We start from the raw sequence: 10,000 nt of genomic DNA on the forward strand, positions 1-10,000 counted from the left end.
TCGGTTCTAAGAGGCGAAGCAATACGCCGCTGGGACTTTGAAATATTTCGGAGCGCACCTAAAGTTCGTTATTTTGGCTAAACGGAGCGAAAATCTGCATTTATACCATCACGGACGTTAGTTCAATAGCGTTTAACGATCGATCCACGGTACAGAATGCAAAAATATGATTGTTAAAATTTTCGACTAATCGGTTCTAAGAGGCGAAGCAATACGCCGCTGGGACTTTGAAATATTTCGGAGCGCACCTAAAGTTCGTTATTTTGGCTAAACGGAGCGAAAATCTGCATTTATACCATCACGGACGTTAGTTCAATAGCGTTTAACGATCGATCCACGGTACAGAATGCAAAAATATGATTGTTAAAATTTTCGACTAATCGGTTCTAAGAGGCGAAGCAATACGCCGCTGGGACTTTGAAATATTTCGGAGCGCACCTAAAGTTCGTTATTTTGGCTAAACGGAGCGAAAATCTGCATTTATACCATCACGGACGTTAGTTTAATAGCGTTTAACGATGGATCCACGGTACAGAATGCAAAAATATGATTGTTAAAATTTTCGACTAATCGGTTCTAAGAGGCGAAGCAATACGCCGCTGGGACTTTGAAATATTTCGGAGCGCACCTAAAGTTCGTTATTTTGGCTAAACGGAGCGAAAATCTGCATTTATACCATCACGGACGTTAGTTTAATAGCGTTTAACGATGGATCCACGGTACAGAATGCAAAAATATGATTGTTAAAATTTTCGACTAATCGGTTCTAAGAGGCGAAGCAATACGCCGCTGGGACTTTGAAATATTTCGGAGCGCACCTAAAGTTCGTTATTTTGGCTAAACGGAGCGAAAATCTGCATTTATACCATCACGGACGTTAGTTCAATAGCGTTTAACGATCGATCCACGGTACAGAATGCAAAAATATGATTGTTAAAATTTTCGACTAATCGGTTCTAAGAGGCGAAGCAATACGCCGCTGGGACTTTGAAATATTTCGGAGCGCACCTAAAGTTCGTTATTTTGGCTAAACGGAGCGAAAATCTGCATTTATACCATCACGGACGTTAGTTCAATAGCGTTTAACGATCGATCCACGGTACAGAATGCAAAAATATGATTGTTAAAATTTTCGACTAATCGGTTCTAAGAGGCGAAGCAATACGCCGCTGGGACTTTGAAATATTTCGGAGCGCACCTAAAGTTCGTTATTTTGGCTAAACGGAGCGAAAATCTGCATTTATACCATCACGGACGTTAGTTTAATAGCGTTTAACGATGGATCCACGGTACAGAATGCAAAAATATGATTGTTAAAATTTTCGACTAATCGGTTCTAAGAGGCGAAGCAATACGCCGCTGGGACTTTGAAATATTTCGGAGCGCACCTAAAGTTCGTTATTTTGGCTAAACGGAGCGAAAATCTGCATTTATACCATCACGGACGTTAGTTTAATAGCGTTTAACGATCGATCCACGGTACAGAATGCAAAAATATGATTGTTAAAATTTTCGACTAATCGGTTCTAAGAGGCGAAGCAATACGCCGCTGGGACTTTGAAATATTTCGGAGCGCACCTAAAGCTCGTTATTTTGGCTAAACGGAGCGAAAATCTGCATTTATACCATCACGGACGTTAGTTTAATAGCGTTTAACGATGGATCCACGGTACAGAATGCAAAAATATGATTGTTAAAATTTTCGACTAATCGGTTCTAAGAGGCGAAGCAATACGCCGCTGGGACTTTGAAATATTTCGGAGCGCACCTAAAGTTCGTTATTTTGGCTAAACGGAGCGAAAATCTGCATTTATACCATCACGGACGTTAGTTCAATAGCGTTTAACGATCGATCCACGGTACAGAATGCAAAAATATGATTGTTAAAATTTTCGACTAATCGGTTCTAAGAGGCGAAGCAATACGCCGCTGGGACTTTGAAATATTTCGGAGCGCACCTAAAGTTCGTTATTTTGGCTAAACGGAGCGAAAATCTGCATTTATACCATCACGGACGTTAGTTTAATAGCGTTTAACGATGGATCCACGGTACAGAATGCAAAAATATGATTGTTAAAATTTTCGACTAATCGGTTCTAAGAGGCGAAGCAATACGCCGCTGGGACTTTGAAATATTTCGGAGCGCACCTAAAGTTCGTTATTTTGGCTAAACGGAGCGAAAATCTGCATTTATACCATCACGGACGTTAGTTTAATAGCGTTTAACGATCGATCCACGGTACAGAATGCAAAAATATGATTGTTAAAATTTTCGACTAATCGGTTCTAAGAGGCGAAGCAATACGCCGCTGGGACTTTGAAATATTTCGGAGCGCACCTAAAGCTCGTTATTTTGGCTAAACGGAGCGAAAATCTGCATTTATACCATCACGGACGTTAGTTTAATAGCGTTTAACGATGGATCCACGGTACAGAATGCAAAAATATGATTGTTAAAATTTTCGACTAATCGGTTCTAAGAGGCGAAGCAATACGCCGCTGGGACTTTGAAATATTTCGGAGCGCACCTAAAGTTCGTTATTTTGGCTAAACGGAGCGAAAATCTGCATTTATACCATCACGGACGTTAGTTCAATAGCGTTTAACGATCGATCCACGGTACAGAATGCAAAAATATGATTGTTAAAATTTTCGACTAATCGGTTCTAAGAGGCGAAGCAATACGCCGCTGGGACTTTGAAATATTTCGGAGCGCACCTAAAGTTCGTTATTTTGGCTAAACGGAGCGAAAATCTGCATTTATACCATCACGGACGTTAGTTCAATAGCGTTTAACGATCGATCCACGGTACAGAATGCAAAAATATGATTGTTAAAATTTTCGACTAATCGGTTCTAAGAGGCGAAGCAATACGCCGCTGGGACTTTGAAATATTTCGGAGCGCACCTAAAGTTCGTTATTTTGGCTAAACGGAGCGAAAATCTGCATTTATACCATCACGGACGTTAGTTCAATAGCGTTTAACGATCGATCCACGGTACAGAATGCAAAAATATGATTGTTAAAATTTTCGACTAATCGGTTCTAAGAGGCGAAGCAATACGCCGCTGGGACTTTGAAATATTTCGGAGCGCACCTAAAGTTCGTTATTTTGGCTAAACGGAGCGAAAATCTGCATTTATACCATCACGGACGTTAGTTTAATAGCGTTTAACGATGGATCCACGGTACAGAATGCAAAAATATGATTGTTAAAATTTTCGACTAATCGGTTCTAAGAGGCGAAGCAATACGCCGCTGGGACTTTGAAATATTTCGGAGCGCACCTAAAGTTCGTTATTTTGGCTAAACGGAGCGAAAATCTGCATTTATACCATCACGGACGTTAGTTTAATAGCGTTTAACGATGGATCCACGGTACAGAATGCAAAAATATGATTGTTAAAATTTTCGACTAATCGGTTCTAAGAGGCGAAGCAATACGCCGCTGGGACTTTGAAATATTTCGGAGCGCACCTAAAGTTCGTTATTTTGGCTAAACGGAGCGAAAATCTGCATTTATACCATCACGGACGTTAGTTCAATAGCGTTTAACGATCGATCCACGGTACAGAATGCAAAAATATGATTGTTAAAATTTTCGACTAATCGGTTCTAAGAGGCGAAGCAATACGCCGCTGGGACTTTGAAATATTTCGGAGCGCACCTAAAGTTCGTTATTTTGGCTAAACGGAGCGAAAATCTGCATTTATACCATCACGGACGTTAGTTCAATAGCGTTTAACGATCGATCCACGGTACAGAATGCAAAAATATGATTGTTAAAATTTTCGACTAATCGGTTCTAAGAGGCGAAGCAATACGCCGCTGGGACTTTGAAATATTTCGGAGCGCACCTAAAGTTCGTTATTTTGGCTAAACGGAGCGAAAATCTGCATTTATACCATCACGGACGTTAGTTTAATAGCGTTTAACGATGGATCCACGGTACAGAATGCAAAAATATGATTGTTAAAATTTTCGACTAATCGGTTCTAAGAGGCGAAGCAATACGCCGCTGGGACTTTGAAATATTTCGGAGCGCACCTAAAGTTCGTTATTTTGGCTAAACGGAGCGAAAATCTGCATTTATACCATCACGGACGTTAGTTTAATAGCGTTTAACGATCGATCCACGGTACAGAATGCAAAAATATGATTGTTAAAATTTTCGACTAATCGGTTCTAAGAGGCGAAGCAATACGCCGCTGGGACTTTGAAATATTTCGGAGCGCACCTAAAGCTCGTTATTTTGGCTAAACGGAGCGAAAATCTGCATTTATACCATCACGGACGTTAGTTTAATAGCGTTTAACGATGGATCCACGGTACAGAATGCAAAAATATGATTGTTAAAATTTTCGACTAATCGGTTCTAAGAGGCGAAGCAATACGCCGCTGGGACTTTGAAATATTTCGGAGCGCACCTAAAGTTCGTTATTTTGGCTAAACGGAGCGAAAATCTGCATTTATACCATCACGGACGTTAGTTCAATAGCGTTTAACGATCGATCCACGGTACAGAATGCAAAAATATGATTGTTAAAATTTTCGACTAATCGGTTCTAAGAGGCGAAGCAATACGCCGCTGGGACTTTGAAATATTTCGGAGCGCACCTAAAGTTCGTTATTTTGGCTAAACGGAGCGAAAATCTGCATTTATACCATCACGGACGTTAGTTTAATAGCGTTTAACGATGGATCCACGGTACAGAATGCAAAAATATGATTGTTAAAATTTTCGACTAATCGGTTCTAAGAGGCGAAGCAATACGCCGCTGGGACTTTGAAATATTTCGGAGCGCACCTAAAGTTCGTTATTTTGGCTAAACGGAGCGAAAATCTGCATTTATACCATCACGGACGTTAGTTTAATAGCGTTTAACGATCGATCCACGGTACAGAATGCAAAAATATGATTGTTAAAATTTTCGACTAATCGGTTCTAAGAGGCGAAGCAATACGCCGCTGGGACTTTGAAATATTTCGGAGCGCACCTAAAGCTCGTTATTTTGGCTAAACGGAGCGAAAATCTGCATTTATACCATCACGGACGTTAGTTTAATAGCGTTTAACGATGGATCCACGGTACAGAATGCAAAAATATGATTGTTAAAATTTTCGACTAATCGGTTCTAAGAGGCGAAGCAATACGCCGCTGGGACTTTGAAATATTTCGGAGCGCACCTAAAGTTCGTTATTTTGGCTAAACGGAGCGAAAATCTGCATTTATACCATCACGGACGTTAGTTCAATAGCGTTTAACGATCGATCCACGGTACAGAATGCAAAAATATGATTGTTAAAATTTTCGACTAATCGGTTCTAAGAGGCGAAGCAATACGCCGCTGGGACTTTGAAATATTTCGGAGCGCACCTAAAGTTCGTTATTTTGGCTAAACGGAGCGAAAATCTGCATTTATACCATCACGGACGTTAGTTCAATAGCGTTTAACGATCGATCCACGGTACAGAATGCAAAAATATGATTGTTAAAATTTTCGACTAATCGGTTCTAAGAGGCGAAGCAATACGCCGCTGGGACTTTGAAATATTTCGGAGCGCACCTAAAGTTCGTTATTTTGGCTAAACGGAGCGAAAATCTGCATTTATACCATCACGGACGTTAGTTTAATAGCGTTTAACGATGGATCCACGGTACAGAATGCAAAAATATGATTGTTAAAATTTTCGACTAATCGGTTCTAAGAGGCGAAGCAATACGCCGCTGGGACTTTGAAATATTTCGGAGCGCACCTAAAGTTCGTTATTTTGGCTAAACGGAGCGAAAATCTGCATTTATACCATCACGGACGTTAGTTCAATAGCGTTTAACGATCGATCCACGGTACAGAATGCAAAAATATGATTGTTAAAATTTTCGACTAATCGGTTCTAAGAGGCGAAGCAATACGCCGCTGGGACTTTGAAATATTTCGGAGCGCACCTAAAGTTCGTTATTTTGGCTAAACGGAGCGAAAATCTGCATTTATACCATCACGGACGTTAGTTCAATAGCGTTTAACGATCGATCCACGGTACAGAATGCAAAAATATGATTGTTAAAATTTTCGACTAATCGGTTCTAAGAGGCGAAGCAATACGCCGCTGGGACTTTGAAATATTTCGGAGCGCACCTAAAGTTCGTTATTTTGGCTAAACGGAGCGAAAATCTGCATTTATACCATCACGGACGTTAGTTCAATAGCGTTTAACGATCGATCCACGGTACAGAATGCAAAAATATGATTGTTAAAATTTTCGACTAATCGGTTCTAAGAGGCGAAGCAATACGCCGCTGGGACTTTGAAATATTTCGGAGCGCACCTAAAGTTCGTTATTTTGGCTAAACGGAGCGAAAATCTGCATTTATACCATCACGGACGTTAGTTTAATAGCGTTTAACGATGGATCCACGGTACAGAATGCAAAAATATGATTGTTAAAATTTTCGACTAATCGGTTCTAAGAGGCGAAGCAATACGCCGCTGGGACTTTGAAATATTTCGGAGCGCACCTAAAGTTCGTTATTTTGGCTAAACGGAGCGAAAATCTGCATTTATACCATCACGGACGTTAGTTCAATAGCGTTTAACGATCGATCCACGGTACAGAATGCAAAAATATGATTGTTAAAATTTTCGACTAATCGGTTCTAAGAGGCGAAGCAATACGCCGCTGGGACTTTGAAATATTTCGGAGCGCACCTAAAGTTCGTTATTTTGGCTAAACGGAGCGAAAATCTGCATTTATACCATCACGGACGTTAGTTCAATAGCGTTTAACGATCGATCCACGGTACAGAATGCAAAAATATGATTGTTAAAATTTTCGACTAATCGGTTCTAAGAGGCGAAGCAATACGCCGCTGGGACTTTGAAATATTTCGGAGCGCACCTAAAGTTCGTTATTTTGGCTAAACGGAGCGAAAATCTGCATTTATACCATCACGGACGTTAGTTTAATAGCGTTTAACGATGGATCCACGGTACAGAATGCAAAAATATGATTGTTAAAATTTTCGACTAATCGGTTCTAAGAGGCGAAGCAATACGCCGCTGGGACTTTGAAATATTTCGGAGCGCACCTAAAGTTCGTTATTTTGGCTAAACGGAGCGAAAATCTGCATTTATACCATCACGGACGTTAGTTTAATAGCGTTTAACGATGGATCCACGGTACAGAATGCAAAAATATGATTGTTAAAATTTTCGACTAATCGGTTCTAAGAGGCGAAGCAATACGCCGCTGGGACTTTGAAATATTTCGGAGCGCACCTAAAGTTCGTTATTTTGGCTAAACGGAGCGAAAATCTGCATTTATACCATCACGGACGTTAGTTCAATAGCGTTTAACGATCGATCCACGGTACAGAATGCAAAAATATGATTGTTAAAATTTTCGACTAATCGGTTCTAAGAGGCGAAGCAATACGCCGCTGGGACTTTGAAATATTTCGGAGCGCACCTAAAGTTCGTTATTTTGGCTAAACGGAGCGAAAATCTGCATTTATACCATCACGGACGTTAGTTCAATAGCGTTTAACGATCGATCCACGGTACAGAATGCAAAAATATGATTGTTAAAATTTTCGACTAATCGGTTCTAAGAGGCGAAGCAATACGCCGCTGGGACTTTGAAATATTTCGGAGCGCACCTAAAGTTCGTTATTTTGGCTAAACGGAGCGAAAATCTGCATTTATACCATCACGGACGTTAGTTTAATAGCGTTTAACGATGGATCCACGGTACAGAATGCAAAAATATGATTGTTAAAATTTTCGACTAATCGGTTCTAAGAGGCGAAGCAATACGCCGCTGGGACTTTGAAATATTTCGGAGCGCACCTAAAGTTCGTTATTTTGGCTAAACGGAGCGAAAATCTGCATTTATACCATCACGGACGTTAGTTTAATAGCGTTTAACGATCGATCCACGGTACAGAATGCAAAAATATGATTGTTAAAATTTTCGACTAATCGGTTCTAAGAGGCGAAGCAATACGCCGCTGGGACTTTGAAATATTTCGGAGCGCACCTAAAGCTCGTTATTTTGGCTAAACGGAGCGAAAATCTGCATTTATACCATCACGGACGTTAGTTCAATAGCGTTTAACGATCGATCCACGGTACAGAATGCAAAAATATGATTGTTAAAATTTTCGACTAATCGGTTCTAAGAGGCGAAGCAATACGCCGCTGGGACTTTGAAATATTTCGGAGCGCACCTAAAGTTCGTTATTTTGGCTAAACGGAGCGAAAATCTGCATTTATACCATCACGGACGTTAGTTCAATAGCGTTTAACGATCGATCCACGGTACAGAATGCAAAAATATGATTGTTAAAATTTTCGACTAATCGGTTCTAAGAGGCGAAGCAATACGCCGCTGGGACTTTGAAATATTTCGGAGCGCACCTAAAGTTCGTTATTTTGGCTAAACGGAGCGAAAATCTGCATTTATACCATCACGGACGTTAGTTCAATAGCGTTTAACGATCGATCCACGGTACAGAATGCAAAAATATGATTGTTAAAATTTTCGACTAATCGGTTCTAAGAGGCGAAGCAATACGCCGCTGGGACTTTGAAATATTTCGGAGCGCACCTAAAGTTCGTTATTTTGGCTAAACGGAGCGAAAATCTGCATTTATACCATCACGGACGTTAGTTTAATAGCGTTTAACGATGGATCCACGGTACAGAATGCAAAAATATGATTGTTAAAATTTTCGACTAATCGGTTCTAAGAGGCGAAGCAATACGCCGCTGGGACTTTGAAATATTTCGGAGCGCACCTAAAGTTCGTTATTTTGGCTAAACGGAGCGAAAATCTGCATTTATACCATCACGGACGTTAGTTTAATAGCGTTTAACGATCGATCCACGGTACAGAATGCAAAAATATGATTGTTAAAATTTTCGACTAATCGGTTCTAAGAGGCGAAGCAATACGCCGCTGGGACTTTGAAATATTTCGGAGCGCACCTAAAGCTCGTTATTTTGGCTAAACGGAGCGAAAATCTGCATTTATACCATCACGGACGTTAGTTTAATAGCGTTTAACGATGGATCCACGGTACAGAATGCAAAAATATGATTGTTAAAATTTTCGACTAATCGGTTCTAAGAGGCGAAGCAATACGCCGCTGGGACTTTGAAATATTTCGGAGCGCACCTAAAGTTCGTTATTTTGGCTAAACGGAGCGAAAATCTGCATTTATACCATCACGGACGTTAGTTCAATAGCGTTTAACGATCGATCCACGGTACAGAATGCAAAAATATGATTGTTAAAATTTTCGACTTATCGGTTCTGGATCACTGAAAAATCAAAAAAAATTATTAATTTTGATTAATTAAATTACATATGTAGTTTTATATTGTTATAGTCTCGTATTTGTTAATGTTTTGTCGTAAGAAAATGCAAAAATATCGTTTTAATGTTTTCGTCTCATCGGTTCTGGATCGCTGAAAAATCAAAAAAAAATATTAATTTTGATTAATTAAATTACAAATGGAGTTTTATATTGCTATAGTCGCTTATTTGTTAATGTTTTACCGTAAGAAAATGCAAAAATATCGTTTTAATATTTTCATCTCATCGGTTCTGGGCGGTTTTAAAATTTTTTAAAATATTAATTAAACCCATGATTTACATGAGAATGTGAATTTATTATGTCCTGCATGTTAATTTATTAATTTTCATGTATAGAACGTTATAAAATGAAAGGATATGTTCGACGATATTTTCAGTCTAAGTTTTACCGTGCCGGCGGGATGGTACGCTCTCACGGCGGTTTGCACAGGCATACGCCTGGGCGTAAGCCCATGCGTCGCCGACCTAGCGGCCGGCCGTTCGGTATTTATAGGAAGGCACTTTCGGTTCGCTCGGACCGGTCGGGAGTAGCGTCGAGCGTGTGGCTCTTTTATGACTTCGGTTGAAAAGCAGTCTACCGCTCCTCGAGAATATACTTTCTCGACTATTCTCGTTCCGGTT

The sequence above is a fragment of the Osmia lignaria genome, unplaced genomic scaffold (assembly GCF_051020975.1).
Source record: "Osmia lignaria lignaria isolate PbOS001 unplaced genomic scaffold, iyOsmLign1 scaffold0040, whole genome shotgun sequence".
NCBI classification, from domain to species: Eukaryota; Metazoa; Arthropoda; class Insecta; order Hymenoptera; family Megachilidae; genus Osmia; species Osmia lignaria.